Source organism: Pongo abelii, chromosome 16 (genome assembly GCF_028885655.2).
Source record: "Pongo abelii isolate AG06213 chromosome 16, NHGRI_mPonAbe1-v2.0_pri, whole genome shotgun sequence".
Classification (NCBI taxonomy): Eukaryota; Metazoa; Chordata; class Mammalia; order Primates; family Hominidae; genus Pongo; species Pongo abelii.
The window spans coordinates 50,014,177-50,023,601 of record NC_072001.2 but is presented as its reverse complement, the minus strand read 5'-3'; the positions used below and the strand labels follow the sequence as shown (position 1 = coordinate 50,023,601).

Below are 9,425 nucleotides of genomic sequence, written 5' to 3'. Positions count from 1 at the left end.
TTGTGTTACAATTGCCTACAGTATTCACTAAAGTAACATGCTATAAAGTTTTGTAGCCTAGGAGCAATAGGCTATACCATATTGCCTAGTTGTGTAGTAGTGGGCTACAATTTAGGATTGTGTAAGTACACTCCATGATGTGTGCAGGAAAATGAAATTGCCTAACAATGCATTTTTCAGAAAGTATCTGTTATTAGGTGATGCATGATTTTATTCCCCCTCCCTTCTTACTCACCTGACTCATTTTTTCATACCTTGCTTAACTCATCATTTGTCAATTCTTGCCAGTTCTTACTCCTCTGCAATGTATTTAGCATTCATCCTTTTATTATAACTTCCATTGTCACGTCTCATATTTCTATTCTCTGTCATCTGGAAAACTGCAAAGTTTCCATGATATGGCACATTGGGGCCTGAGAATATTTATTGTACATTTTCCATTCTATTGCACTCTGTCATGAAATTCAGTGACCACAGCAGTTCCTTGTTCAAAAGCCACCAATGGCTTTAAAGCACTTATCTATCTAAAAGTGTTCAAGTAGCCTGGTCAAATATCAACATAGCTTACAGTGATTTCACTCTTATTCTACATAAAGGTTATGATTTAATCTGGACATACCTTGTTCTTTCCTGATTCTTATCAGACCATTTCTTCTGTCCTCTAGAATATAGATTTCACGTGGCCAGAAAATTTTTCTGTTTTGTTCTCTGCTATACTTACAGTCCCTAATGATGTGTAGGCATTTACCAAATATTAATAGTGAGAATTTTTTAATGAATAAATTCATAAGTACATGAATATTTCAAATAGTTTTGTCTACAATTTTACCTCTGGAAATCCCCCACTTTTTATTTTTGAATGCCGTTGACCACAGTGAGTGGTTTGGTCTCATCATAAGGGAACATGGATCAGAATGAGTAACAATTCTTTGGTGAGTTTTAGGGAAGTGGAAAGATGTCCTGTTATTGTTTATTCAACAAATGCTTACTGATTAACTCCTGTGTTCAAGGAACTGGCTCCATTGTTTCTATCTTCAAAGGCCTCAAAATCTAGAACTTGAGATAGAAACAAAAACTACTTAGGATATATTGTTTATTTCAACATTTTGAGATTTAATCATAAAATAAAATGGAAAAACATAGAAGGCAGTTATTTTATTTACTTGGATACACTGGAGAATCTCTGAAAAGGTCACTCAGAAGCCAGATTTGAAGAATGAGTTGAAATTTACTGGAGACATAAATAGAGGAAGGGAACAGTTAGAAGATAGCCCATGCGTGGATTTAAGAATTTTCAGACCAGTTGTGGTGGCTCAGGCCTGTAATTTCAGTACTTTGGGAGGCCAACGTGGGAAGATCACACGAGGCCAGGAGGTCAAGACCAGCATGGTCAACAGAGTGAGACTTCATCTCTACAAAAATAAAAAGCAAAAAATTAGCTGGGTGTGGCAGCACACCCTTGCAGTCCGAGCTATTCTAGAGGCTGAGGTGGGAGGATTGTTTGAATCCAGGAGTTCAAGGCTGCAGGGAACCATGATTACACCACTGCACTCCCCCAGGCTAGGTGATAGAGCACAATCCTGTCTCTTTAAAAAAATATGACTTTGCAATATTATGATAAAGTCTTGAAAGTGCTCTTAGTTGCCCATCCATTTGCACAATAGAATAGCATGTGCTGTGCTAACAGAAGTGTAGGGTGCCATGAGAGCCGACTGGAAGATCATCGTACCTGGATTGTAGGAAGAAATAAAGGAGGGCAGCAAGGAAGATCAGGGAATGTAGAAGCTGACACATTGCAGGTGACTCAAACGTAAGTGGGTGAAGAAAGAATAGGTAAATGTATACTTAAAAAAAAAGAAGCAAATAAACAGCATCAAATTTAAGAAGTTATAAAAATTTATTTAAAAAAGCAAGATATATGAGGTTAACAATAACAATAAAATCATAAATCAGAAAAAATATGATTGCGAAATCCTGACTGGCTTGTTTAAAAAAGAAACAATAATAAAATAGATAAGTTTCAATAAAATTTAATCAAGATAAACTACACATTTAAAAAGTAGAAATAAAGCATATAACAACAGACGTGAAGATATTTACATTATAAGTTAATACTATGATATGTTAATATTTTAAGTCTTAATAAAGTAGATAATTTAACTTTAATAGATGAATATAGCAATAACAAAGTAGTACATACTAAAAAAGAGTAACTTTCCTCCAAAAAAACCTTTACAAGCAATGGACTTATATATTTCCTTCAATAATCAAGAAATGTGAAATGTCAACAAAATGTTCAATGACATAGAAAAATGGGTGGGAAACCAAATTTTTAACAAAACTTTTGTAAATCTGATATATAATCTGATAATGGCAACAGTGAAGAAAATTACAGAACTGCTTTCAGATAAACATATGGAAAATCTTAGAAAACCTTACCAATATATTAATAGAAAGTAATATAAAAATCAGAATAAATATCATAAAATTATTGAACAAAATTCAAGATTGATTTCTGATTAAAAAGAAAAATACAGTTATAGGAAAAAGTAGAATTACTAATATCTAACTAATATATTAAGGATGCCAATCTAAAAATTGCTAATAGCATCATATTTACAAAATAATAACGATTAACATGAGAAGGAATGTAAGATTTAATAATTAGTGTTATGTTACAATTCTGGGAATTCTGATCAATGCAATAAAATATCAAGCAGAAATAACTAGAAAGAGGTGATCACTCATATTATTTACAAATATTACAAGTATAAGGAACCTTAAAATGATCATTTTCTATAATTTATTATAGTAAATTGTTAAAGTCTACCTTAGGAAATTAACACTAAGAAAAAATGTTAACAAAAATATTTTTGGAGTTATTTATGTTAACAAAATTTGGAAAAGCCTAAATATTTAGCTAGAAGGAAACGGTACATTGATATAGATTGGCATTAAACTTAGTTTCTTGATTTGATTAAACTTAGTTTCTGGGAGACATTTGTATCATTCAAAGTCTGTATGTATAGACACTGACTGAAACACAAAGTGGGTTGTAATATTGAATATGTGATATAATGGCAACCATGAAGAAAATATCAGAGAACCAAACGGAAGGAAAAGAGCAGAACCTGAATAATGATTACCTTTGGACAGTGGGATCTTAGTTCCTTTTACTCTTCCTACTAATTTAAAATTTGCAAATTTATTACCTTGAGAATATGAGAATACATTATATTTATAATTAGAAAACATAAAATGAGTGCTAAATAAACAAATATATCAAATTCTGTTTAGAATTCACTTCCCCAAGAAACTTGCCTTGATTAATCCCACTGGCATTGATCATTACTTTATATGGCACCCCCATACTTATGTATTCAGTTTCTACCATATTAATTTGCATGTTTTAAAAAGTTAATTTATAAGCATAATTATGGCATTTCTACATTTATATAGTGTAGTCTCCAAACTGAATTATAAGCTTCAGAATATGAGGAACCGCAGTGTATTTCCAACTATATTTATACAATAAATCATGTGGTAATTTTCACAGAGTGAATGTTGTTAACTTACTGAACACCAGATGAAACACGGGAAAGATGGCAATGTCTGACAAGAGGAACAGACATGAAATAAAATCCAACATTCTGTATAATTCTTATTGTCTTTTAACCCTACTTGTTGAATTACGAAAACTACATATACAAAAATTTGAGCATTATACTCTTTTAGCTGTACATTACCATTTCAGAACAAACTTATACATGGCTCCCATTATTACAATAATCTTCCCATTGTAAAAACTTTAAAACTCTTAACTTTCTGCCATTACTACATTACGTTTATATTAGTTTACGCCATATTTCTTTCTGAGTTTCTGTCAATATTCATCTGAAGTATTTTTGTGTAAAAATTAGATAGTAACAGGAAAATAGATAACTGCTTCTGATAGGTAGAAGTCATTACTACAGCTTTGCCTATTAACAAATATACACTATTTCTTCATGTCCCAGATGTTCAGGCATATGGGAATGAAAAAAATTAATGAGTTGGAACCTCTTGATTCAGTTATTCTGGTGACAAACAATCTGTATAGCTCATTGATGATTGTTTTACCCTTGACAAAGTGGCTCCAATTGTTACTTGCAGATGTAGCCACACTTAATTCTTTTCTCCACTCGCCACTGCATTGTATTTATTATTCTTGATATGAGAAATGTGTTAAGAAACATGCCACTAATTGCATGTGCTCCCTATACAATTAACTACAGAAAGAGGTGATAACTCATATTATTTACAAATATTACAAGTATAAGGAACCTAAAAATGATCATTTTCTATAATTTATTATAATAAATTATTAAATTTATCTTAATAATTATCAATTAGCTACAGAATACGATTAGTGTTTCTTACTTTAGCCAGATGTAAACATGTGATGCAGTAATTTAGTGAAGAATATTACTCACTTCAGGGGATAGGGCTTTGGTCAAGAATTTTGAGAAATTCTTGAAAAAGGAAAAGAAAACCCCCCATGACAGTAATACAATTCCAAAAGCAAAAGGAGAAAAAATGTAAATGTATTAAATCAAAAAATATTTTAAGGTAAGGCAAAAGTAGGTATAGAATGGTGAGTCACATACAAATTGTGAAAGTGAGTAATGGCCCAGAAATCAAAGGAGAGGGAAAAATACGGTAGGTGAATATGGTTGCAAAGCTAATCAAAAAATGTTATTAGCAGCTAGCTCAATTCAAGCTTTGAATAAATAGAAATAGAGTGTTTATAACAGTAAACTTAATCTACTGGTGACAATATTAAGATAATTGTTGAAATATACTTAAAAGAAGTTAGTGAAAAAGAATGAAAGACTATTGAACTTTTCTGGTTTGTTTTGTAAAAATTTGCCTATGTCCAACACACAGGCACAAAAATAAAATATTGGAAATAGAGAACAAATCTTGGCCATTCAAATGAGAGTCAGCTATTAATTCTTTGGCCATAGGCTGTATTCCTACAAGCAAACTTCGGTTAAAATATGTGATTCAATACAGATACTCACTTTTTTCAAGTGTTTACAACCTGTTTGAGTCCATTTGGACTGCTGTAACAAATTATCTTAGACTGGGTAATTTATAAACAGAATTTGTTGTTCTCAGTTCTGGGGGTTGGGAAGTCCAAGATCAAGGTGCCAGCAGAGTTGTTATCTGGTGAGGTTTGTTTCTCAAACTTACTGCTGCATCTTCATGCAGCATAAGGGCAAAAGGGGCAAAGTAGCTCCCTAAGGGTTCTTTTATAAGGGGACTAACCCATTCATAAGGGCTCCCCACCCCCCATAACCTACTCACATCCCAAAGACCTCCCCTATTTATTTATTTATTTATTTATTTATTTAAGATGGAGTCTTGCTCTGTTGCCCAGGCTGGAGTGCAGTGGCACAATCTCAGCTCACTACAACCTCTGCTTCCCGGGTTCAAGCAATTCTCCTGCCTCAGTCTCCTGAGTAGCTGGGATTACAGGCATGTGCCACCACGCCTGGCTAATTTTTGTATTTTTAGTAGAGATGGGGTTTCGCCATGTTGGCCAGGCTGGTCTTGAACTCCTGAACTTGTGATCTGTCCACTTCAGCCTCCCAAAGTGCTGGGATTACAGGTGTGAGCCACTGTGTCCAGCCTGGCCTCACATCTTAACACCAACATATTGGGAATTATATTTCAATATATGAATTTTGGAGAGATATAAACTTTCAGCCCATAGCACAAACCAAGGATGAATGTTTGAGGCACCTGTCAAAATACACATTTGAAAAGAGCAGAACATCTGGAATGCCAAATGAATTACATTAGTAGAGGCAAATTCTAACAATGAAATGAAAAGAACTGCAAACAGAAAGAATCACAGAGAGAACCATTTAATTTTAACATTGAGGAAAAACTTTGAATGTGGGTTCCATTCAATTGTATAATAACTCAATGTATACAGCATCAACACTTTTAAAACATTGAGATAAAATATTTTTGGATTTTATCAAATTTGGATGTAATGCTAGAAGAAGAATTCATACTTTGAGGGGACTGTGATAAATTAAAGGATTTATTTAGTTCTGTTTGCACTTGCTACATGCCGTTTCCAGTATGAATATTTTCACAAGATTTACATGTCTAATACATGAGTTGGCTCCTGACCTTGAAGCAATTGTTAGCAATAGAAACACTGGTAAAAAAAATTATCTTCTGCTGTCCTGCATGACCATGGACATGGACATCTTAGTATTTATGCACAATAAAAACTTTTGGTTCAGCTTAATAAATATTTCTTGACAATGTGCTAATCATGAGGAGAACTGTGGATAAAGGTGGATGATAAAGATAGATTTAAGTTGGGAAAACTACAACCACTACATCTACAAGGGCTGAAAGTATATACAAGTCAGAAGCACACAGAAATCACTGAACCACAAAGTAAATGGCCATAAGTGCTGTGATATACCCAAACCATGTCCTACTTATATAGTCTTTAAATGGATAAATAATACATTAATTCTGACTGGGAAGGGAGAAAGTTTCTAGGAATATTTCTTTAAAAAGTTTCATCAGTTTTGATTCATACATAGAAAGAGACTGTTACAGAAGAGCTAGCTAACGGAAGACCTAGCATAATTTTATTCTCACACAATATCAGGGAACCCAACAGTTTTGTCAGCAGAAGCTACCTTTAACTTCTTTGGATACTTGAGATCATCTGGGAAGATTGTGGTAAGTAAGGCTGCTGTTGAAGACTTTGATTAAGAAAGGATTTATCAGGAGCTGGGCACAGTTGCTCATGCCTGTAATCCCAGCCGTTTAGGAGGATGACGCAGGAAGATTGCTTAAGGCCAGGAATTAGAGATGAACCTGGGCAATATAGCCAGACCACCCTCTCTACAAAAAATAAAAAACAATTAGATGGGCATTGTGGCACATGCGTGTGGCCCCAGCTATTGGGGAGACTGAGGTAAAAAGATCACTTGGGCCCAGGAGTTTGAGGCTACAATAAGCTGTGATTGTGATGGCAGCGGCTGCTGCCATCATGCCAGCTGCAGGGGGGAGGTGCGGCCGGGGTTGTATGCTCCCTGGAGTTGGCAGGACGACGACAAGTGGGAGCCCTGCCCCTTCCGAGTTGGAATGGGAGCTCCCTGGGTGCTGCTGTAGCTGCCCAAACTGCAGCTGTAGCTGTAGACCTGGACCTCCCACTTCATGGAGCAGACAGGAGTTTATCCAACTCCCCTACACTGCCCTCGCCCCAGCCCACCACCCAGCCACCCAAACCAATGCTGCAGACTCAGGCATCCCTGCACTCTTGGGGAGCCTGGGAACACCCCCCTTGCCCCTTGCAGTCTTGGAGGTGCCTCCTCCTGCTGCCTGGTCTCTCCCAGCTCCTGGCTCTGTGCTCTGATCTCAGAGTGGGGTTGGGACCCAGCAGGGCACTGTCACAGTCCAGCCAGGTGTGCACACACTGGGACCAGTGATGATATGCCAGCCCCCTGCCACCTCAGCCCCCTCTGAACTTTGAACACTGAGGAGCAGGAGCATGGGAGGGGAAGCTGAGGGGGTCTGAGGGTGGCTAGGCACTGGCCTGCAAGTGCCCCTTGATGCCAGCAGCCTAGGTGCCATGGATGGCTGTGGGAGGCAGACAGGCTCCTGGGTGGAAAGGGGTGGGTCCCCAGTGAAGCCCCACCTGCAGGCTAGGCTGCCAGTCCTGCAGACTGGAGGGGAAACTCGTGGTGCTTTTCCTGGGCCCGCCCATGGCTGCCCATGGACTAATGGGCATACACTTCCTCCCCTCTGACATCCATAAAAGCCCAGGACTCAGCCAGAACAGGGCAGAAGACAGAGGAGGGAAGACTAGATGCAGAAAGGAGCTATCCTTTCTGCTAATAGCTGGAGACAATGAGAGGGCCAGCTACTTTCTCTGCTGAATGCTTCAGAGACCTGCAGAGATGCCTGGGAACTACCAGCTGCAGACAGGAGCAACCCTCTCCAGGGCTTCCCTGTCTGCTGAGAGCTGAACACTCGACAGAAGAACCTACAGAGAGGAGCTACCCACTATGGGTCTCCTCGGAGCTGTTCTAACACTTAATAAAGCTCCTTTTCTTTCACCCTTCACTTGTCTACCTACACCATTCTTCCTGGATGCAGGACAAGAACTCGGGCAAAGATGCCACCAACCACAGAGGTTTCCAACCAGAAAATCGACACCCCAAAGATTCTGTAACAATTGCACCACTGCACTCCAGCCTAGGTGACAGAGTGAGACCCTGACTCTTAAAAAAAGAAAAAAAAGGAATTTTCCACAAGTTATTAGATAAATACTGCTAATAGCTTATAATTGTGATACCTTCCCATTTGAAATGAAAGGGATGGAAGTTAACACCAGGTCAGTTTTTCCAAAGTTATAACCCTGCTTTTGACCTCTTTCAGCTTCAGTCAGACATTAGCAATGCTCAGTTACCTTCAATATTAAGCCAGTCCTGACATGAAACTGGCAGTGTTTGAGAACACTGACTCAGACTTGAAGGTAGATCTGGAATTAGGATTGCTGCTTTAAGCCCAGTATCAAGGTATACAATGAATCATGAATTTCTCATAAACCAAATTTAGTGGATTTTTTTCTATAATTCTGATGATAACTTTGCCTTGATTATATATTAAAACAATTCATTTGCTGTATCTTCATTACTGTCCCAAATGTTTTGGGTTGACATACTGATGTTAGCTAGTGGTTTTGGTCTCAAGTTTCAGTAGCTGCTCCAGTGTAAAATGATCACACATAAATCTTAGGTTTTTACTCATATGATACCTTGTCTGATACTATCTTCATCTATCAAATAAAAGGTTTAGTATTTTCTTAGTCAATGTGGGCTGCTATAACAGAAAACATAGATTGAGTGGCTAAAACAACCAACATTTGGTTTTCACAGATCTGTAGGCTGTAAATCTGAAATCAGGGAGTCAACATGGTTGGGTTCTTGGTGAAGGCTGTCTTCCTGGTTTACAGATGGCTGTCTTATTTTATCCTCACATGGAGGAGAGAAAAATCTCTCTTGTATCTCTTCTTAGAAGGGCACTACTTTCCTTTGATGAGGGTTTCATCTTCATGACCTAATTACCTCCCAAAGGATTACCTCCTAATACCAACACATTGAGAGTTAGGATTTCAACATACGAATTTGAGGGATTTGCGGTTCATAATAACTATCAATGTCAACTCAGTTCAAGCTTGAATTTGTTTTGCTTTGGGTGACAAATCTCTAACTAATTTGAATTCATCTTTCCCCAGTCTGGCTCAATGTTGTCTTTTTTCTCCTTCACCACCAACAGTTATCAAGATATCAGTTTTACTTGAGGCTAAGTCTGTTTTAGTTATCACAATAGAGAACCCTGTA

At 37.2% G+C, this 9,425-nt stretch overlaps 1 long non-coding RNA gene across 1 annotated transcript; it reads right to left on the bottom strand.

The window, feature by feature from the left end:
* Positions 1-226: 226 nt before the first annotated feature.
* Positions 227-1,232, bottom strand: LOC129050574 (uncharacterized). Its single transcript, XR_008514245.1, has 3 exons — positions 1,164-1,232; positions 990-1,056; positions 227-380 (listed from the first exon to the last, which is right to left on the bottom strand). It is a non-coding gene; the product is annotated as an uncharacterized LOC129050574 (long non-coding RNA).
* Positions 1,233-9,425: the final 8,193 nt, after the last annotated feature.